The sequence below is a fragment of the Bactrocera latifrons genome, unplaced genomic scaffold (assembly GCF_001853355.1).
Source record: "Bactrocera latifrons isolate USDA-ARS-PBARC rearing strain unplaced genomic scaffold, ASM185335v1 scaffold_41, whole genome shotgun sequence".
In the NCBI taxonomy this organism is placed as follows: domain Eukaryota; kingdom Metazoa; phylum Arthropoda; class Insecta; order Diptera; family Tephritidae; genus Bactrocera; species Bactrocera latifrons.
In genome coordinates, this window is record NW_017537057.1 from 681,908 (window position 1) to 705,752 (window position 23,845).

At 38.8% G+C, this 23,845-nt stretch overlaps 1 protein-coding gene across 1 annotated transcript in view; it reads left to right on the plus strand.

The window, feature by feature from the left end:
• Positions 1-23,845, plus strand: part of LOC108972600 (interference hedgehog) — a gene marked incomplete at its 3' end in the record, with an annotated part of 228,030 nt that overhangs the window by 30,997 nt on the left and 173,188 nt on the right.

Below are 23,845 nucleotides of genomic sequence, written 5' to 3' on the forward strand. Positions count from 1 at the left end.
TGTCAGGTTAGAACCGATATCTCCAGCTGACCAAGAAAGAGGCTTATTGAATTTTTTATAAAGTTTAGCTGTTCTACAATCTATAATCATGTGGAGGAACCATGACCACCTTTTTAGAACCATGATAATAACCATGATAATCATGTTTCGGACGCGAGGTATGGTTACCTTCGCTTAGGACACCGATGAAAGGCTGGCGCAGTCTAACACCTACAGATTCGCTAACTTCGAGAATAATTTTCATCGTTCTTGTGCCAGCTGGTTACTACGGTCTATGAATGCGACGGTCAAATGCCGTTTCACAATCTCATTCCATCCGCCGTCGCTGCCTTAGACGTAGACAGTTTATCCTCTGCGTGCTTGCGGTCTTGCTTCCCGACTACGTCCTTGTACTTCCTCTTTTTCTAGGGCGTCTTAAGTAAACTCTCCGTGGAGGGCTGCTTCTTTCCAATGATGGACTCTTCAATGCGATTAACATGTGATAGGTCCGAGACATTACACCAATTACGAGCCGTTCTTCACCACCTCTCTAGGCAAGCCAGCCGTTTCACCTGTTTTTTTTTAAGCTGGACTTGTCTTCGGGGCGTTTACATATTCCGATCGTCGTTTTGAATATCGCCTTCAACCCCTCTTTGCTTGTCTTCTTCCGGGGCCCTCTTTTGTTAAAAAAGTGAAAACACTCGACATGCTTAGGAGAGTCTAGAAGTTCTTCTTCACGCTTGCTTTCATGGTCTGTGTCATCATGGACTGCGGTACCCGTGCGCTATAGGGCTGGCAGTAGTACTACAACCACCGCAACCTATTCCCGTTGCAGTGCTTGCCTCCCACCCACGTTTGAACCGATATCCCGGTCCGCTTCGTTTCCTTATCTTCCTCCATCTAAAACTGATACCTCATTAGCAATGGGTGTTGTATTAATCATTCACCTATTTCTGAGGATGCATATAAAGCACTCCAACATAAGGGTGTGTTTGTCAGCCTTCGCTATGAGCCGCCTGCTTGCAATGTTATGACTCTGCCAGAAGCCAGCTTGAGATAATGACATTGTACGCAGCGACACCCATTGCTAAGTCGATATCCGCGCGGAGGATGCAGCTAAGAAGACATCTTTAATTATTAGTCTTTGGTGTTTAATCTGTCATCTTTAATCTTTAACCCTTAATCTTGAATATTTAATCTATAATTAAATTTAATTTTAATTTTTTGACCCTCTTAAATTTATTTCTTTTGGTATTTAATCATTAATATTTAAGCTTTCATCATAAATTTTAATCCTTAATTTTTAATCATAAATATTTGATCATTATTATTTAATCAATAATCTTTAAAATTTATTTTTTTCATCCTAAATATGAGATCTTTGATCTTTAGTATTTCAGTTTTGATCTTTAATCATTAATATGTGATATTTTACTTTTAATACTTAATCTTTAATATCAAATCTTTTATTTTTAATCTTTAACCTTTAGTCTTATTTTGAATGTTGAATCTTCTGCTTATTTTTTCTTCTCTCTTTTTTAATCATTAATATTAATATTTAGTCTTTCATTTGTAGTTTTATTTAGTCTATACTCTTAAGTCTTTAATATAATATTTTCTTTCTATTATTTGAAGTTTCAATTTTTCATTTTTTTATTCCCTTGTTGTTCGAGTTTTGCTTTAATTGACAGTAATGTACTTACTTTTCCAAAGACTTCAGCAAGTGTTTTTTAAATTTTTCTACAAATCGGTTCCCTCCCCTTAGTTCTTTCTCCAGTGGTCATTTTCTCTAATTTTAATTAATTGAAGTGAATGCAGCGCTCATAAATTTGTATTATTTTCCCAGCGAATTTTCTTTCACAGCCATTTTGCTTCTAGTAGATGATGGCTAATCTCGCGTAGTCCACTGAAAGACAGAACATTCATTTCAACACTACCGCAACTGAGACAACGTTATATAGGTATAACACTATATATGGATATGTTCACAAAAAAAAAATCGAATTCATAGGTATAAATGGATCTCTTCCTAAAAATATACATATACATCTGAATGCCAGAATTTTTTGCTTAATTTTAAAAGTTTTTAAATATACGAATTTTTGAATTGAAAAGTCTCACTGATGTAACTTTTTGGGAATTTTTATTTACCAGTATCTGTGATGGAAAAATCTCAGTAAAGTAATTCATTTAGGAAATCTTATATTCTACAATAATCTCCGATATAAAAACTTTGTCATAAATGGTTCAAAAATTATGGTATTTTTAATGAAAGAATTTTTTAAATGTTTTTAAATGTGGAGCTTTGAATATTCACGTCCACCTTTTAAATTAAATTGCAAATTTTTTCTTTGTAGGCTAATGTTTTTTCTATATGTAAATTCATTTGTACTCATAAATTCGATATACCAGTTTTTGTCTCACCCTAATATGTGAACATAAAACTACGTTTGTAGATATGTGCAAAGAGGTGCCGACATTGGCAAGTGTTTGCCCACACCTTTTGACAAACCTATGTAAACACTTGAAGTTCATGTCATCACCGCTGTTTGTTGTTATCTTTATGCGCATGAAACAGCGCCTGTGAACATGCAAAGCTGTGTTAAAGCCCACAAAAGCCAGCAAGCAAGTGAAACTGGCAGCAAAGTAATAAGTGCTTCAGCTGCTGGCTTACAGTTAAATATGTGAGTACATGTGTGCGTGTACGGCGGCAAGTGAAAATGAACAACGCTCGTGCGTGTGTGGGTGTGTGTGTGTAAACAATGATTTTTTTTATGTGCATGTGTGGGTGATTAAGTTTAGAAAGCGGCAAGAGCTGCATGAAAAATTGGTGCAAAAACTTGGCATACTTACAGGCGTCAAAGCGTGGCGCACAACTTGACAAACAAGTGTGCGTAGAAGCGCAGGGAAAACACTAAAATAAGTAAAACAAATAAAACGCAATGAAAAGCAAAAACGCAACAGACACTGAGCAGACTTTGGAGAGCTTAGGTGTTTTCACTTAACGCGTGGTTTGGCTTCCTCCTCCACGCGCTTTGTTGTTTTTGCTGCGCGGCTGGCGCGCGCCGTTCGACAGTCGGCGCTTGCTTTGGCGCACTTTTTCCGCCGTTTGCGTTTTTTGTTTATTCGCAATTGCACACTTTGTTTTTCGTGCATGAGCGCTTTCACGCGATGAAATATAAAAATGAAATAAAATAAAAATGAAATAAAATAAAAATGAAATAAAATAAAAATGAAATAAAATAAATTGTAGAGCGCGAAAAAAAAATTATTATCTTTTCTTCTTCAAATGCCTTTCACCACTCCCTCATTCGTTTTGTTAGTGTTTTATTGTTGTTGCTTTCATATTTGGCCAACCGCCGAGTTGCGTGCAAAATATTTTCACGTTTCGGCTGTATATATATGCTTATATAGTATATTTGTGTGTGCGGGAATAAAGGAAATCATGCTTGAATTATAGTTTTGTTTATAACGAAAAGTCAGCTGTGAGCGCAAAAGAAAAAACAAAAAGTTGGCAGCTGAAGCGGTGGCGGAGGCGCAAAGCCAACCTCAGGCAGTTTCAGACAACTTAAGAACTCCGCCTTCGCCGCCTCCGCTACAAGCGGCAGCATACCAGAAGTGATTTTTATTACTTACAGAAACAATAACAGATTTATACGCCGCCACGACGACACAGGCACTTACACGTCTGTGTATGTTTGTTCGTGCTTGTTTGCCTTGATGTGTCTTGATCCTCTCGTATTTTCTTGCCTCTGGCGGCAAATCAATTTAAGCTGCTTTTATTGTTGTGGTTATTGATATTGTTATGCGCTCGACTTATTACCAACACTTCATTGCCACACAAGCACACACATACAGTGATATTTCTAAGTATGTGTGTGAGCACCCACTGGCAAAAATACCCCAGCAGCATTTTCAAAATAAATAAATTGTACGTGCCGCCTGTGAAAAGGGACGAAAATCGCTTGATTTGCTCGTCACTTCAACTCGACAATTGACCAGCGCTCACGCCCTTCGTAGAATAAGAAGACGACGCAGCCTCAGTTGGTGGCGCTGCACGGCAGGCGGGTCGGAGCGCAATAACACGTAGCTCGCAAAACACGCTTTAGAATTTTACACGAGGGAACCCTTTTATACTAGCTGGTTCTTGGAATTGTGTGCGCAAATCTGTGCTAAGCAATTGCAGCGTTGAGCATTTAGTTTGGAGGGGTTCGCTAAGTTTACGATCTGTGCGTGAATATTTACTTTTGTTTTGTAACTGTGAATGCACAAAATGCTGCACGAATTGACCAGCGCCCTACCACGTTGCATGGCTCTTGCCGTTGTTTTTCTCACTTTGATGTAAAGGTTAAGGTTAAAGCGGCAGCTGCTCAGCTTTGAATGACGAGAAATTGAGGGTAACGTAAGAATTCAAGACTTAAGGCGATGCGCTCGCAGAAAGTTCCAACAAAGGGTTCTCTTTTATAATAAGTCCCCTTATGAAGAATGGCTGTGAAACACGATAAATTTCGACTCACAATAAGTCAATGCAAGCTCTTGAAGGAAAATATTAAAAAACAAAAAACGCAGGTCCTTTTTATTTTTGAATATAAATCCGTTAATGCCTATTGGGAAATATTCTTTACTGTGAATGATAAGCCAGAGTTGTGAGCTATTTGTTAAAAGGAATTAAGTTGCCCTTTTGGTAATGATCTCCAACCGGTGCCTCATTTTACTCGAGAGATCTTTGTCTTCATTTTGAAATAAAAACTCGTCAGAACATTGCCTGACTTAGCGCGGTCAGATTAACAGATGATTTAGTTTAGACTGGATATCCTTCTAGCGTTCCTCGGAGCTCGCCTTTGTTTGGTACTATAACCGAACTAACAGAGCTTCATAACTGGGAATATAACCAGTCTTTAATGAAGCATTCTTCTTCTCCTCTGACGTCATCATTCATTTACTATAATAAGCTGCTATATGCGCGTGACGGAGTCGCTGCAGAAGAGGCGCACGGAACACAGGTTAAAGTTCTATGAAATATATGTTGACTAACCACATGATTGCAAGCCCTGATAAACCTACAAGTCGGACGTCCCTTTTCCGTTGAAATAGCACATTTCCTGGGCCTTCTGTTAGATGACCGAGATGACTAATTATATATCCCTACCATTCTAACGGAGACTAGATAGTAGTCACAACAACAACGTATTGATAGAAGCTCAAAGGAAGGTTAGATGGAGAGTCTTCTGTCGGGAGCTCTCAATCAACTCTTGTTTCAGACTGCCAGATCACTGTAGTGACTTTATATCTGGGTGTCTGCCCACAGGGAAATCATCGGGAACTGTAAAGCCGATGATCTCGCTAAGAAGCTCAGTAAGCTTTGGTCAGCGGTCAGTATTTGTGGGGTTCAGGACCATGGAACTACTATATCTTAGCAAGATTCACTTGGCCGCAATGTTACTTGTCAAAACAGAATATGGTACTTTTGGCACACAAGCGGTGAAAGTAAAGATTTTGCAGGAAGGCACTTGTCAAAGTGTCAGGGGGGAAGATCAGGTCGAAACATCTCCCTCACTGTTCAGCTTTCAGCAGACTAAGGTTCCAGCATCTTGGTTGCCATACCTTGTACAACTCGGGGAAAAGGCTGGAATAGATATTAGGTGGCTTTGTAGATATACGACGGTCTTTTTGATCCATGCTTGGGAGTTCTGAGTTTAACAACGGACCTGTGTCTCTAGCTGGCCAAGTGGAACTATTCGTGATCTCACGAGTATCAGCCTACTTATCTAACCTAACTTAACTTAGGTGGGGTATACATAAATATATGTATAGATTAGGTTAGCAAGTTGGTGAGATAGTAACAGGTATAGCCGATTATAAACCAACTTTATTTAAACATCATCGAACTAAATTCTTGGATTTTTGGATGTATAAAGATGTGGACTTATTGCAATTGTGTGCTTGACTTACTATCAGTAGTCAGTTGTTTCATACCCAAGTATAATTATTTCAAAATCCATGGATAAGTAACTTCGTTCTTGAATATTTTTGAGAGAAAGTTCTCCAAGGTCCAATATCGAACAATGAAGATCTAAGCGCTTATCATTGAAATCAATTATCACTCCAGTGGATACTCCGAATTCGTAACTGATTCTGACTTCCGTGTCTTGCATTTAGTACCAGTTTTTCCATTCATTATCAAGAATTCATAAATTTTTATTTTCTCGTGCTATTTATTCAATAGACATTTCATTTTGCCCGGCAAATAAACCCATTTCTCCGCATTACTTATTTCTGTTGCAGATTTTGCCATAAATTCAATTCCAAATGCTGACATCTCTGTCTTCATTTAAGTCCTTTACAACTTTCACACGCTGGTCTTCCTATTTACTGCCAGCAAGATTTAAACTTTGCACGAACTTTCTTTCTCTTGCTCATCATTTCTGCTTACATTTCCGCCTCGACACATATTTCTTGCGCTCGTTGTTGTTCTTGCAGTCCGTCCCCAGCAATTTGCCGCCCACTGTTTCAGGCAAATCAACTTTAAATCTCAATTTAAATGGTAATTGTTGGCAATTCAACTTGTTGCTGTCACTTTGCTTTGTTTGCGCCGCCGCTCCGCCCGGTTGTGGACTGTGGACCAGGCTTGCCAGCACGTCTTCTTCTTGATGCTTTGCATGTAGCGCTGGCCGATAAACATTGTTTGGGTTTCCTGCATACATTTTTTATGTCCTTTCCAATTAAAGAAAATAAAAAAGGCACACAATAAAAATAATAAAAAAACGAAGATTTAAGTGAAATAAAAACGATTCGTCGGTTTTTGAATTTTCTGACCAGAAAGTTGAACTGCCACGCTGGTCTCGAGGGACAAGCGCCGCATTACAGTCCAGAAAACTTCTCAGTTCACAGTTTCGCCGTTCTCCGTTGCTTTTTGCTGGTTTTCAATCTTACTTGCGCATTCCTCGTTTTTTCTGCGGCCTCTTGTGGTCTCGTAATTTGTCGCTTATTGATTTTGCCTGTAGAAAAAATGGCGGAGGCAAAGTTTTGCCGCAGATTTTTTTGGCAGCCTCTTTTGACGTTTTGACATTAGTATAGGCAAAACTTTACAATTTGTACTTTGGCTGAGTTTCTTCGACATTCCTCTCCGTTTAGTCACTGTCGTTTGGCACACAATTTTGTTTGTGTTTATTGGTTTTTGTTGGTTGGTTTTGAGGTTTGTCTTGTTTTCAACCTCGGTTTCGTGTTGTTTTGGTCTTGTTGGGCGTTGCGTTTGACTAGAAAATTGTTTTTGACACATTTTTAATAAGTTTGTGCTGATCCGTTATTTGATATCGTACTTCCAATTGCTGAATTTTTGGATTGTACTCTTTAATGTACAAATAGTGTAAGGCGTGTCAATTTTTAAAATTTATTATATTATATTTTATTCCTTGTCGCTTCCTTCGAACGAAGTATAATTTTCAAACGGTTCATAAATTTTAGCAACTGTGATATATGGAGTGGGAGGTGAGAGGAAGATAACGGGAGAAATAAAGCGAGCTAGAAGGTAAGAAAGAAAGAGTTGTAGAGAGCGAGAGAGGAAGAAAAGAGGCAAAGGGAAAAGGAGTAATGATCTTATAATCTTAAGAGTAAGATAAGGTTAGAGACAGTGGTTGCTAGAAAAAAATAACGGGAGAGAGACAGGGTGGTGATCTTATGAACGCGAGAAGGATAGGGAAAAAGATCGAATGGGGAAGACAGAGAGAAAAGGGAGTAATAGGTAAGTATGAATGATAGGGTGATACATGGAAAGATAGAGAATGGAAGTAAAATATAGTGGGAGAGGGAGTAATAAATTCACCGATAAGAGAGAGAGGTGAGAGATAGAGAAAGAAAGAGCCAGCGAGAGGTAGAGAAAAGAGGATGAGCGTGAAGAGTGTAATAGAAAGAAGAAAGAGAAAAAAATGAGAGAGAAAGAGAGAGAGTAAGAGCGAGACCGGGAGGGAAAAAAGAGATAGAGAATAAGTATAGAAGTAGTGAATAAGATAAAAAGAAAGTTAGAGACCGAAAAAGAGATATTGAGAGGGTAATAGAAGGAAGAAAAGAGAGTTCAATGATCATCTTCAACGTAGTATATTTATTACATTGAATATTTAATTTCTTTGACAATTCTCTACTTTAAGTTCTTAACTTCGCTCGCGTCCATTATCATTAGCTTTTATCTCCCTCAGCGTAAGTTCACTTCGCTTTAACTAATGTTGTGCAAGATTTAGCCCTCCCCCAATGTAAAAGCACAACTAATTATCCATGTCAGTTCACCGAAAATTCCAAGTACATACTTAAAAGTAACATAATGCTGAAAACTCTGTCCCAGCGCACCAATTGCTCATTTCGCTTATTGCCCGCACTTAAGTGACACTTAAGCAAATCTGACAAATGACTTAACAACAATTTGCCTATTTCTTATTCTCTCATTTATCTTTACCATTGTGGCCACACCTTCGCGCACGCCACCTTCACACTTCACAGGCGGTCGTGGCCCCCAACTGACCTGCCTTCCGGCTTGTGTGCGCTGCCTTCTCCCCCGCTGTGGAGGAGTGAAAACTTCTAATGCACATTTCAATTTATTATATTCCTGCTTTGATAGTCGAAATGTTTTTGATATATTGTACAATGTCGTCAATAAAGAGAGCAACAACAACTACATGACGAACAATAATTTCCGTTTTGCCTTTAGCTTTCCGCTTCACTGATTAACCATGGAATGTCGAAACTTTTATTGTGCTCAAAGTATATTTATCAAATGGAGCAGCGACGCTGAAGCACCAGCTAATGGTGGAGGCGTTTGGTGTGAGCGCGAGGGCGTCATTCATTGACTTTGTGACAAGTGCGCATTAAGCAATATTATTTACTTGACTTGCAACCGCTTTTCTGACGCGCGATTGATGATCCTCTATGCAAATGTTTGCTTAAGCATTCACTCAAGTACGGTTGTGTAGGTTGTTAAGTTACACAACAAACAAATTTGTTTCAATATTTATGTTGTAATTCAGCAGTACAGTTATTTATGTTGCGTTTTACGCGTGTCAACGATTAAGCAATTAAACAATTCTCCGCTAATTAATGAGATTCGTGTAAATTGCTCGGCGTTAATGAAACTTTTGTGAAATCCTCAGAAAAATGAGGGAATTATTTCAATTGGAAGATCAAGCAGAATGCGTGAGTATCAATTGGATTTTGGTACAGGTGTTCTTGTTGAATAATTCATTCAGGAGCATAAACGACTTAAGTCACTTACTTAATTAGTCACTGTGGTCGTTGGTGGAAGAATAACGGATTTTATATTTTACATATACTTTCTTGGTTGGTTTTCTCCGCGAGAAGTTGGAGGTCGTTATGTCCATTTTAAGACGAATTAGGTTATAATTAGTGATAGATATAGTTGAAGCCAGGAGTCTGACAGAACTTATCTGACAGCAGTTATTTGACATTAGGATGAAGAGAGCATTCATTTGACTTTTGCATGAAGAGATTGTGAAGTTGAAGGCACTGTTCTGACAGAAGTTTTCTGATGGCACTCATTCGAAATTGTTATAACAAAATTGTGAGATTGAAGGAAGGAGTCCGACGGATGATATTTGACAGTTTAAATTTAACATTATGATTAAGAGATTGTGAAGTCTGACGATAACATTAGTCATTTATAAGTAGGATGAAGGGATTGCTTAGTTGAAAACGGTAGTTTGACAGATGTTATCGGACAGAATAGCATTCTCATTTTTAGCTTTTAGAAGAAATATATTCTGAAGTTGTTCAGAGTCCGACTGCTGTTAGCTGACAATATTCATTTGAAATAAGAATTGAGAGATTGGGTAGTTAAAGACAGGAATCTGTCAATAGTTATCTGATAGTTTTCATTTGATATTCGGATTGCGAATCGGAAGGTGGGGCTCGGGCAAAAGTTGTATAATAGCAACAACTTACCCTCATGTAATATTCATCTGACAGCGGTCATTTCAATCAGCTAATATATAACGGTAAACTGACAGCTCCTCCTCTCACTTCAGTCGCTCTTCACAAATATTGTGTATTTTTTGTCTGATATCCTCAAATGTTTTCAATTTATTTTGTCCAATTAATATCATTTTATTATTATTAGTAATTTCTGTCCTCTCTATTGATGGAAAAATTGGAACTCTCTCGAAAACGGATGAAATGTATTTTTAACTTCTGTCATTTATACTGAGTTCCGCAAGACTGGAACTCTCTTGAAATGCAAGGAAAGCTCGCTTTTGGCGAAAAGGACAAAGAAATTTAAGGCTCAACTTGCTTCCGGTAAAAAGATTTCTGACTTATTCCAGCATATCGTAGCATCATGAAAGTCACTTTACTGTCAAAGCAACTTGAATATTTGGAAGCAAAATTTTAGGGGTCAAGTTGCATTCGGTTCCAAAATTCTTGACTTAATCTGGAAAATTACTTCGCTGAAAAGCTGATCAATTTTATTCCTGGTCGTGAAAGTCTATTCTAGTGTACTGTCATAGAACTTGAGTCTTTTAAAGTAATATTTTAAAGTCGAGTGGTTTCCCATCCAAAGGTTCTCGACTTAACCTAACACATTACTGCTAAGAAAAGTAAAAAAAATGCCTTTTCAACGCCGTGAAAGTCAGTTATAGTTCGCTCTCAGGGCAACGTGAGTTGTTGGAAATAACATTTTAAGGTTCACGTTGCTTTCGGGCCAAAAATTCTCGATCTTACAGAGCATATTACTGCTTAGAATAGTAAGCAACTTTTATTGCTCGTCGTGAAAATCAATTATACTATACTCTCACAGCAACTTGAGTTGCTTTGGGTTCGAAAGTTCTTGGCATAATCTGGAGCAAAACCTTATCGAAAAGCAAATACATTTTTTTTGTAAAAGTCAGTCTATACCGTAAGCGCAACATGACTCGTAAAGAGTTAGTTTTTATTTGTATTAACTATGTTAAAGTTACTCATCAACTTGTAAAAATCATCACTGATTTCGCTTCACTTCACTCAAGAGTACTTTGGCTCCTACAAGTATGCTAGGTTTCCTTAACTTTAGTCTTCCACTTGATTTGTCGTACTTTTGCCACTTTCTCCATATTTGTTTTGTGTTACTTTCTTCTTTTGTTCGGTTTTATTTGCATTGTTTTAGCTCGCTTTTATTTACTCACAAGTATTTGCTTACATATTTAGTTGCTGGCTATTTCCGAATGTTTATGTTAATGCTCCAGAGCTTCTATTTGCTCTGCAAGGCGTCAACATGTGTACACATTGTTCTAGCTAGCATTGTTGTAGTTGTTGCAGTAGCAAAAGCAGCTGCTCGTTTATTTGCATTGAAGTATATTTTGCTATGCGAAAATCAAAGAAACGAAAGATTTCTGGCAATGAGCTCTCAACTGCCAGCCACAAGCTGTCATTTCCTTTTCCCTAACTGCTTGCTCTCTCTAACCGAAGAACTGACGTTTGCTGTTGTTGTTGCTTTTTATGCTACTTTAAATCTTGAGCTCCATTGCATGTCGGTTTTGCGGACACCACAGCAATTTGCCTTTATTGCCGTCCGCCGCTTGTTTGCTTAAGCATTTAACAGAGTTGGTTACCGCAGCGCCACTCCGCGCCTCGAACCTGCGGAACCTCGCATCCTCAAATGCTCAACTACTCAACTTCTCAGTGGCTTGGCAAACCCGTCGGTTAGTCACTCAGTCAGTCAGTCTGTCAGTGGATATTTGTTTTGGTTAATACGCTTGAATGAGTTATGGGCTTTGCTGGATTTCGGTTGTTGATCCCTTTTATTGTTTTTACAATTTTTAAGGATTTACGCAAATAAACCAGTTAACTGGTGTTTTGTAGCCGCTCCATAGATCACCCACTCAGCCATGCTGCTGTCGACAGCAGTCAATGGTCATTAAAGTGTGTGCGTAGGTGTTTCTAAGTGTTCATAAATACAAATTTACCTCACCGAAAAGAGCTTCCCTCACTACCGTCTAACTTGTAACAACTTATTTTACCGACCCCCACCCCACGCACACACATTTCAAAGCCATAATAGCGCTATTTTCTAGGCTTTCAATGACGTTACTCTTGGATGGGCCTAAAAGGAAATTTTATTCTCGTTTTTTATTTCCTTTTTATTTTTATTTTCATTTTTATTTTTATTCCCACTTTTCCTTTTCGCGTACCTTTTTTCAGCCATTTCACTTTATGCCGCTGTTCTCCGCCATTCCTTAGTGGCGTGGCCACATTTCATGCTGTGTTTATTATCGGGATTTACAAATCGATACAAGCTTTGAGATATTGGTAATTTATGAGCGGCAATTTAAGGCATCATTAAGTGTACGATAAATGACCAGCGTGGGATTTATAAGGTTGTCATAATATTGTCGAATATATTCATATTTTTTGCGGCCTTCATATTTCCATATTTTTATTTGCCCGGTAAAAGGCCGAAGCGGCTGCCAGTTGCCATGAGCCGCAGCTCAGATTACGTTAAATGTCGGCAGTGACTTTTATTGATTTTTATGGATTTCGTTGCATAAGTAAGTAAGTTAATGCTATTAAGCCCCAAAATAAATAAACTGCGTAATAACTGCTTTTAAAGGATTGTGGTTCAGCGCATAATAAACTAGTGTCAAGTGGAGAATGCTTTGAAGAATACAACTCTTGTAAATGCACATGTAATCACAATGCAGAATCTATAACTCATGGATGACTTGTTTTGTTTTTTTTTTTTTGAGTGGAGTTTGAGACCATATTTGGTTGTACTTTAGGTTAAACATACAGCAGGGCGAAAATATAAAGACACAGTCTAGAGATAATTATATCAACATAAATATATGAGGATTGCACCGTGACCTTAGGTCTATTGTGACCAAAATTAAAAAACTTAAATTATTTGCTTAGTACTTTACTTTTTACTTTAGGTTAAGTTAGATTACTGGCTATTACATTATATCCAGATTCTTAATAATGTTAGGTGGGTATTCAGTTCAACTCCAGCTAAAAGATATGTCATACAGAACGTCAGCTCGAAGTTAGCGAATTTTAAGAAAGACTTCATACCTAATGGTGATACTTGATCTAGTCACTTGAACTGTGAAGATACTAAATACCTAAGACTTGTGTAGATAAGGTCGAGCAGAATAAGAAGCGGTTGTTCAGCCTGTCTTCAATGTCTACTTCCCTGCACGTTCTGCATGTTTCTTCGTTACTAATACCCTTCCGACATAAAAATGCATGTGATGCCAGTAAATAGTGACCGATTTCAACGCCATAATCTTTTCGAGATTTGTCTGTCAGCCTTTTCGAAAATTTAATTTTGTAACATTTTAAGCGATTTGGGTATTTCATGTCCTAATTTTTTACCCAGAGAGTTAAAATTGAATCTGAGTCTCACCAGCTTTCTCTAGCCGTTTGCCGGCAGCCACCTACCGCTTCTCTGCCTACCACAGCTTTGCTTCTAAGGATTTTCGCTGACGTGATACGTTGTGAGTTTACTGCCTTAATTGCCGCATGGCTATCGACGTATATTACTTTTTACCGTCTTTTCCATCATTCATTTGTTAATTCTCACCATTCAATGCCCGCTATAAGGCTATAGTGTTGAAATATGGACCTTCTGCGTCCCTCAGTGTTTTGTATTAAAGGAAAAAGTTTCTTTGGCATTTGGTCTTTAGCTGCCTTCTACGTTTTCTGAACCACAGGCCTGACGGCAAAGTACTAGTTTTACTGAACCTAAACCTTCTCTGAGCTATTTTAGGTATAAATTTCGAAGACAGTCTTTCCACTGTTTAAATCCTTAATATATGTACTATAATTAATATTAGACTTTGTCTGTACAAAAGCTAAGACGGTGTTAAATCATTTGATATTGGGTTGATCAGTACTGAGAGTTCAAATATGGTATCAGACTTTGCCGGCGAAGAGCTTTCGAATTGACCAGAAGGCGCCAACCTTTTTGAATGACGACTACGACCCCAAATTAGACCTTAATGCGCCTGCAAAAGAATGTTTCGCAGGAGCGGGAGTTCTAACCATATTTAACTATGTGGAAGTATGAACATTGACTATACTAAACCTTTGTCTTATCGTGATACATATATAATATTTTTGCTGTTTAAAACTTCTCTCGAATTGACCACAAGACGCCTATCTCATCCTATGACGTAGGACCGTTTTCCTACGAACCCAGCATCAGCCCTAACTACGCCAGCAAAAGAATACTTAGCAGAACCTGGGTCTTAAACCAAATAAATTTATGTAGATATATACGGTCATCATTAGGCCATTTCTGACATACGGAGGAGCGGTTTGAAGGCCAGAACTAATTAAACATTATAACAGCAGGAATCTAAATGGAATGCAGAAAGCAGCCTCTGCAAGCGTTATAGGGCTTTTAAGTTATATCCGACTCATGCGCTCAATAAACTCCTAAGTAAGCTGCCTATATGCGTCTTTACTCTGAAAGTAGCTGCCATATCCGCTATAAAAATATAGAAATTATGAAGTTGCAATTATGGATACAACGGCATCCTGAAACAGCTGAACTTAATTAAATCAGACTATATTCTCCCAAGGTTAGAATTCTATAGCCACTTCCGTGGGAGAATACCTTCTGAATGGAAAATTGGCTTAGTAAGGGAAGGTAGGGTAACCTCTATCTATACCGACGGGGTTTATTCCACTTCCAAACTCAGTCAGTATCTTTAAGACGGAAGTACTAAGTATAGAAAAGGCCTGTGGTGTTCTATTGCATAATTACGGGAGGATCCAGGCAGCATTACTGGTCTTGTCTATGTCATTTATTAATTCCAGCGCAGTCAACAATTGCATGAAGTCTTATAGTCTATAGTTAGTGCTCTCCGTCACAGGTATATTTTCGGCAAGAAAAAGCGGCTCTAGATGAATCCGAGCCTGATGTTACACTGGGAATGATCAATAGATCCTTGTACTCACTTTGAACAAATAACTAAGAATACTTGGAAATTAATAACAAGATAACGAAGCAGTTACGACCTCCTAAGTATGAAGAAACTAGAAGTAAGGCCTTGTTACATTGGTCAAGGAATATTATTTAAGCTTAAAGTTGCCATAACGGGTGACTGGCCTTTTGTAGAACTTGCGCTAAAAATGGAACTTTACCGCAGCTGTAAGCTAGAAGGGGGTAAGGAGACGACTTTCCACTTTCTCTGTGAATACTATGCTCTAATACAAAGCAGACACAGAATACTTGGAATATTGAATGACGGATATAAATATTTTTATTGAGAGCACCTAAGATGATAGGCATATGCCTGAAATATGGCATACTAGTCCAGTCAATATTCTTGAGGGTCGTGAGGGGGTCTAGTACAAGTGTTTCGTGCAGAGAACTCAGCTTTAAGACTTTAAAAAGTTCACAAGACGCTCGGCCATCCACCCGCGGCAAAGAAAACTTTAAAACGAATCGCATTAAAATTTCAGTGCCACAAATTATGAATAACATTGCAAAGTGAGTTTCACAAGTTTTGCCGCAAATCCGTGAATTAACATTTAGAGATATGCCAAGAGGAGGAAGCACAGCGAAATTTCTGGACCTCGGGAAAGGAATGAGCCGAACAACAGCAAGGAGTGCGGAGTAAATGAAAGCAAGTATATGTGCCACTACCTCTTGCAGCACAAGTTGTTGCATGCAACAAGCTGCTGCCACATGCGCAGCTACCAAAGGCTTGAGAGGCGCATGTGTGTGTGTATGATGGCAACCACTAAACAGAATAAACTCATTTGTGCTGTGGCAACTTTGTCAACGCTTTGCAGGCAACCAAAGTAAGCAGCCGCGGGAGGGTGGGCATAGTGCATATTCGCGCACCTGCAAAGCACTTTTGTCGTTGTGATAAGCACGCAAAACATATGTATGCATGGCGGTGAGCACTTACACCGAGCGCTGCTTGTAATTCACCGCTACTGCATGTTGTGGCACGTTCGCGCCTTTATTGCCATGGTTTGCATGCCCCCGCCCCCCCAAGCGGCAACAAAACAAATAAGCAAAGCATCAGGCAGCAGCCATTAACCGCTTACCCGCGCGTAAGCTACCGCCCGTTGAACTTTGAGCTGGTGTTGCCGACTTTGTGGCGTTGCAATGCTGGCAACTGTGGCAGCAGCATCAACGGAAAACGCAAGTAAAGTGGCCACTTTGTTAATGTGCACTTGCTTTGAGTGCAGCGCTTGCAAGTTTGTGTGTGTGTGTGTGCCACCGGTTGTTAATCCAAAAAGCTGGCATTTTCGATTTTCATGTTCGGTTTTATCGCCTCATCTGGCGACTTTGTTTCGCCGGTGGCGCACATACTACCAGGTCATGTGTTGTGATGCCACTCCACCTGCTGTTGTTAAGGTGGCGTACAAGTATTTCACATCGCTTTCGCCTGCGCTGCCTTTGTTCTACCGTCTATTGTGTCGTTTAAGTTCGCAGTTCATTTAACTCGCTTCGTGACGCTGCCAAAAGTGTAGCGGGGGTTCGAAACGGTGCTAAGATTGTGTGTTGTGTTAAGGAATGCGATACTAGCCCACAATCGTCGTGGCCGTAAATGAAGTGATTGCCATATACTCCGTGCCGTGTCGTGATTACTCTCCGTAAATTCTCACCGTAGTGCGTCAATATAATTAACGAGTCGATATTAACGGCGCGTAGCTCACCGCTGCGAAGTTAAAAAGTCTTGAAAGGTCCATTGTTGTTTTTAAGCGTTTTTTATTAGCCGTCTCTCTTTGTTAAATCGTGTATTGTTTGCACACGTGCGTTTAAAATTCCTGCAACGTTGAGTCGTTGTTGAAGATTTATAGACTTTTATACTCTCGTCGAACGTGTCGCTGTTTCAGGATACAATGTGTTAGGATTTCGGCTGATAAGGGATTTGAAAGAGATGAGAATATTTAAAAATTGCTTACTAAGTAGTTCATTAAGATATTTTTAGAAAAGCGAGTTAATCATATACGGAGTTTACTACTACGTATTAGTTAAGTTTGTTGAAGTTTGCGGTTCATCCTAACAGAGATCTCACTTGAAGAGCTTAGAACGGCGCTCCCTGTGTTACCTAAAACCCCATTAAAAAAGATTATAAGACCTTTACAAATTCACCATACCATCGATAACACTATCCTTTGATGGAGCTTCACCAAAACATGTTTCATTCAAAAATTGAAACTCGTTCATCGCTGCACTGTTACTGAGTTAATCTATGTCGAAACTTATAAAGAATTATCACTCCAAAACGTTAATGATTAATTTTAATATTTTTTCTGAGGGGAATATTTTCATTTACTGTAAACAATACAAACAGCGCTCGTATGTCAAAACGTTCGGAGTATGGATAACAGCAAAAATTTCAAACTTTACGATAAAATTGTGAGTTATCAGATTGCAACACCAGTGTGTAGGAAGCTTTGTATAATTGAATGATTGCATTTTGAGGTTATATAATCTGGCAATTTCTGGATTTCATCCCTTAAGAATTGTGTCGGCATGATGACCAAGCATGAATCAATCCAATTTTTGATACCCTGTTCTGATGTGAACTGTATTTCAGTGAGATCGTTTTGCAATGACCAGAACAAATGGCAGTCAGAAGGGGCAAGGTCTGGGTCTTAAAGCGGATGGGGCAATTGGATGTTCAGAATATTAGAACACCAGGGGAGATAGGTTAATTTTCCAAAATGAAATCGTGGAAAGTCCTGCAAACCTGATATTATTTTCGTTTGAAATATATTTGTAAAAATTATTTCGCTCCAATGCTAAGTGGTTTTTAGAATGCTAATAAGCTTCTAAATAGAGGCTGAAAAAATGATATAATTCTTAGAACAAGACCCTGTTTGGAACAAAAGAAGCACATCTGAGTATATATGAAGTATCTTTTGTACCTTCGGTAAGAACAGGTTAGGTTACACTGGCTGGATGTCATGTTATACGTCAACCTAATCGTAAATAATAATTTCAAATAAAAGTTCAGTTTAATTTGAGGTGAAGTTTTCGCCATATAGTACCTCTGAATTTTTACGAAGTTTAAGTAAGATTTGGTATCCAATTCCGTTGCTTCATCTAGCCTCTTGAACTGCGAATCATATAGATATTGAACACGTATTCTAAGTAAGGCCGGATAGAAGAAGAAGAGGTCTTCCAGAGTCTCAGTCATGCCTATTTCCCATTCACTTCTATTTGTGTCGTAATAATTATAGGTATAGGCACTGCTCGCATGCGATGTCAGCAGGTAGTTAGTTTTGAACTGTGCCTATTCACTGTTCAACAACTGGAGTCCTTTCGAAACTGTCGACACAACAACCATAAATTTTTTCCTTCAGTAGCCTTGCCTATCATTGTGGTCATCCTGCCTGTTCTTAAGGCTTTCATATCACCCAGATCGATCTGTCAGGGGTTTCAGAAAACTCAAAGTGCTTGTTGTTAGCGAATTGCGTTTGGGACTCAATATTTATGCAGCCGCTTTCTTGAAACAGGAGTCATAACGAAGGCATGAAGTTGTAACCCTATACTCCAAACTTTTTCCGCATGTACTTTCTCACGTCAAAAGCCAGATTTTCCTCAAGAAATTACTTTACCACACCAACACTTACAAAGTCATTTTAAGTTTAAGCTAAAACTCCGTCGAAAATCAGACGATTGTCATGACAAACACAAAATCAAGAGTATAAATGCTTAAGGGTAAAACAAATGTTCGAGTGAAAGGCAAAAGTGTTAAATCGCGGCCAAAGTGGTAAACAAGCCGAGCGATGCTGTAAGCTTGCCGCCTTCAGCTCATGTTTATCGCGCAACCGCTTCCTCGTTTTACTGCTTAAACAATAAAAACGGTGTGTGTGTGTAAGAATACATACTCCCTTCTGCGTATATGTGTATGTGTGTTTGCCTCCAACTGCACTTACTCCTCTCCTTCGCGTCACAAGTAGTGCAACGTACAGGGTACTTATTTATGCACAAGTCACTTGAACGTTAACCAGAAAGCAAAGGAAAGCCTGCAAGTGTCGAGAGTTGAGAGTCGAGTGTTGAGGGTAAAGGAGTTAAGTGTTGAGGCGTTGCGGTAGCAGCAGCGAAAGTGTGACCACCTCGCCACAATGCAGCTTGTTCGCTTGTGTGCGTGTGCTTCTTTGCTCAGGTACACTGGAGTTCGATGATGCAAGGTGTGCAGGAATGAGTGCATGTTTGTGTAGGTGTGTGCGAGCGCTGGTGAAGGAGTGAATATATGTGCGCTACTAAATTGCGGAGCGCCAAGAAGTATGCTCGTTTATTATAAGTGCGCTGCGGCGGCTGTGGCGCACAACCGCCTTACTCTCCTACACGTACATACATACACATATACTCGACCCTTAAATGTCGTGAGGTTGCTGCTCTTGTTGCTTTTGTAGGTTTCACACGGGCTCGACGCCAAGGCTTACACACACAACAGTTGTTATTGTCGACAGCAGAAATTGAATTGGCGGCGATGCAGTCTCGGTTTTACACCAGCTCCCTTTCCCGACCCCTTGCACCAGCCGAAAAGTCAGCTGTTTCTTTATTTTATTTGTCTTCTTGCCGGAAGTGCGCTTTAAATACAATTCAGTGGAAAAAACGGCGGAAGAAAAACGATCGACAAGCAGAACTGGCGAAAAATACTGCCTTGGCTAGCGCCAGAAGAAGCACCAGCAAAAAATTGGCCTCGAACGGAAGTGGCAGTGTTGCATATTTTAAGCTTTGAAAAGCGGCGGTGACGCTGTTGAATGTCAGACAAATTAATTATTTACAGCCAACTGAGAAACGTTTGTCGTTGTTTTTGCTTCCTTGCACAGTAAGTGCACTTGGTTGGTGGTGTGAAAGAAGGGGCTTGGAAAAAACTGACAGCAGCAATGAATGGCTGGTGGCGTTGAGCGCGAGCGCAGAAGACAAATTAGTGAAGCTGTGCCTTCGAGTGTTGCGATTTTTTACCAAAATGGAAACATCAACTAGTAGCTGGTGGTTGGCTAAAGGAGCAAGAAGTGGGTAAAACAAAAGTATCCATTTACATTAAGGAAGACAAAATGAGTGGCCAAGTTGCGATAAGTTGTTGTTTACGTACTTTCTTGTAACGCATATAAATATATTAGCGAAAGTAAAGTTATTGGTAATGGTGATGGTAACGGTACTGGCACTGATATCAGGATTGATATTAATGTTGGTACTATTACTAGTTATGGTATTGCTACTGGTATTTTTATTTGTGTTGAAATATGCTGATTGTTTTTTACTGATTTTAGTACTGTTCCTGCTATTAGCATTTGGAGGAGGTATGAGTATTGTTATTAGTATTGGTATTGGTACTGGTACTGCTTTTGGCATTAATAATGGTAATGTTATTGATATTGGAATTTTTGTTGGTATTGGTATTAGTATTAGTGGTATTGGCAATGGTACTGGTATTGGTGTTGGTCATGATACTGGTGTTGTTTTTGGTAAAAGTAATGGTATTGTATTGGTGCTGGTATTGGTTTTGGTATGGGCATTATAATAGTATTGGTATTGGTGTTGGTATTGGTATTGGTATTGGTGTTGGTATTGGTATTAGTATTGGTACTGGTATTGGTATTGGTGTTGATGTTGTTATTGGTATTGGTATTGGTAATGGTGTTGGTATTGGTATGGGCATTATAATAGTATTGGTATTAGTATTGATATTGGTATTGGTATTGGTATTGATGTTGTTATTGGTATTGGTAATGGTGCTGGTAGACGGCCGTTTGTGGTATTGACTTTGGTACTGATGCTATTATAATTAATGGTATTGGTATTTGCAATAGTATTGCTATTGGTATTTTCACTGGTTGTGGTATTTATATTGTTATAGGCTTTAATATTAGTATAGGTGTTAGTATTTGCAGTGCTAATGATATTGATATTGATATGGGCATTAGTAGTATTGATATTGGTTGCTACTGCTTATTCCAGAATAGAAGTCATTAATGTATTCTCACGCTATGGTATTTTTTAGGATATATTAAAAAGAATACCTTATAAAGAAACTGTAATGTATCCGGTTTTGTTCTAGTATACAAAAAGCTCTTGAAGTATAAACATAAATCCCGCGTTTTAAGTGCAGCTCACGCAAATCTTTTATCTAAAACCGTAGATTGAGTGTTGGGCACCATCTGTCGTTTGACTTATCACCGCTCTCAGCGTGGCGTGATAATTTTTCATTTGTGATGCATGACAATGTCACAAACAGGTACTTAAAACGGTTAATATTTTTGCGTGTAACGCGGGGTTTCCCCACGCACATACATGCACTATATTTGTCAGAATATGTTTTATAATTAATCACGCCTTGTTTTAAGCTTTCATCAACGAACCCTCGTTAAAGCGTTTTCACACCGACAAAATTGTACACACTTATATGCCTTTACATAAAGACAGATGTGTGTCGCATGCAACACGCGACTGAACCAAATTAAAGTCCCTGCAATTATCGCTGTTGTCGCCGGATCTCTTTGGACGCTTGTTATTATTATTATTTTTTTTTTCTTTTTGTAGGGCCTCTGAAACACTTGTAGCAGCAACAATGTGCACTTGCGAAAGCAAATGTATGTAAATATGTATATTTTATATGAGCGCCACGGGTGTCCAATTTTTTAAATAATGATAATCTCAACAAGTGGGTGTGGCAGTAGGCGTATTGTTGCCACACCAAGAGGTAATGCGTTTTGTAGGGTGAAAAGCAAAATGTTTAAATATTCAAAACATAATAAATTGCTTTGCAAAGTGCGAAATGTGAATGATGCTAGCGTCGTTGTATTTGTGTGTTCGTGTGTGTGTGTGTACGCATTTTTAAAATATGACTTGAATATTAAATTCTCATAATTTGTAAAGAATAAATAGCGGGTTGCATGTGTGTGCATATATGTGTAGATATATTTCAACGGCCTTTGTCGCCGCTTGCAAAGTGTTGCAGCGAGGTGTCGAGCCGCACTCAATGACATTTATGATTTCAGCGAATTTGTAATTAAAACCGAAGCGCAAATTTAGGCTTTCGACCAAAAATATAATGGCCGCCGTACAGTCGGTGTAAAAGATATGCTTTTAATCTACATTTATGAGTTTAAAAAGTTGAGCTAATATTTTTTATGTGACACTTTAAATTTAAAAATGCATATGGGTCACTTGGCTCCAAGGGGAAATTGAAAGCGTTAATCAAAACATAAATGAGTTTCATATTTTTCAACCTACAAAGACGAAAAAATGTGCACTTGTATGAGGAGGTGAGAGTATATTAAATTAAAACTTATTAAGAATGCATGTTTGAGTCGTATACATACAAGTAATCTATTAATAACGGAAATATACGTCACATAAGTTTATGATCAGCACAAATTATCTTAACTTAAATCTCAGTTGACAAATTTCATGGAAATAATTTGGTGACTCATTAATATTTATACCTTAGATGCATACTATATGTATGTCTGTGGAGTCTTTGAGAGCAGCATATGTGCCACCGTTGTTAATTTGTGTGGATAATGAAGTAGCAGGTGCCCAATTATAAATGCATTATACATAAATTATGGAATGCTATGAAAAATTAAGCAACTTATTGCTGCCAGCAGGTGATTTATTCTACTTGCGAAAAGGGTTCACTAAAAATATATTTTTTGTTCAAAGAATTCCTACTAATATTGTTTAAAGGGGTGGGAAAAGACACTTTTCTTTTTAAATTCTCCCAATGATATTGTGTGGTGCACTCTAGGGGGCGGAAATTTATTTCAGAAATAACAAAAGCTTTCATTGTTTTCCTCGACAAAAAAAACTCTGTTCTGCGACTTCTACTCCGAGTGCTTTTTGAACAAATTCTGCGTGAGTTTATATCAGCGAATGAAGGCTTTGTGGAATGAAATCCAACAGATCTTCTCCCGAGTACAAATTCTGTTTATAGCCTAGTTTACAACAGCGTGCAATTCCTTCTTCCTTCCCGTTGTTTGGCGCGAATTGGAGAATCCAAATATAGTCAGGTCCTTCTTCATCTGATCATTCCACAATTGTGTAAGTTTTCCTATTCCTCTGCTTCCCTCCGGAGGTGCTGCATGAATACTTGCAGAGCTGAAGCCACTTCATCCACTCGGACGATCAAACCTAATGTTCCATCGACTGCGGATTGCCAATGCGCAAAGGACAATAGATCCTCCGCAGAACCTTTCTCTCAAAAACTCGTAACGTCAAATCACAGATGTTTTCATCGTCCATGACTTATAGAGTTTGGTCATTGTTCGTCCGGAGAGAACTTTACTTCCCAATTGCCTACTTACTCCGAAGTAGCATCTGTTGGCAAGAGTTATTCTACGTTGGACTTCGAGGCTGACATTATTGTTGCTATTAATACTGGTTCCAAGATAGACGAAATCATCTCCGACTTTGAACTTATGGCTGTCAACAGTGACGTGGGAGCCGAATCGGGAGTGCGATTACTGTTTGACAGTTTGTATGATAACAATAAGTATTTTGTCTTGCCTTCGTTTACTACTGGACCCATTTGTTTCGCTTCGTTATTCAGTATAAGGAAAGCAGTACTAACGGAGCGGATGTTGAGGCCAATTATATCAATATCCTTTTTTTGAAGATTGCACCTGCTCGATCGAAACTCCAGAGCACCTGATGGACGCAGGATAAAGATCCATGAATCTATGTATCCGAATAGCGATAACATTACCTCCATAGCGCAGAGCAGTGTATTGGGCCTACGTGCTTCCGTGTGTCAGAAGAGAGGGTACTATAAACCTCAGGTTACGGTGCTTGCCTGAATATAGGTATACTTCCATTCCATTGTATGAGTCGATCTATAAAAAATGTTGTGAAGTTCTGATACCTGTCAAGCGCTTTCGAACTCCATTCATTAAATCGACGACTCGT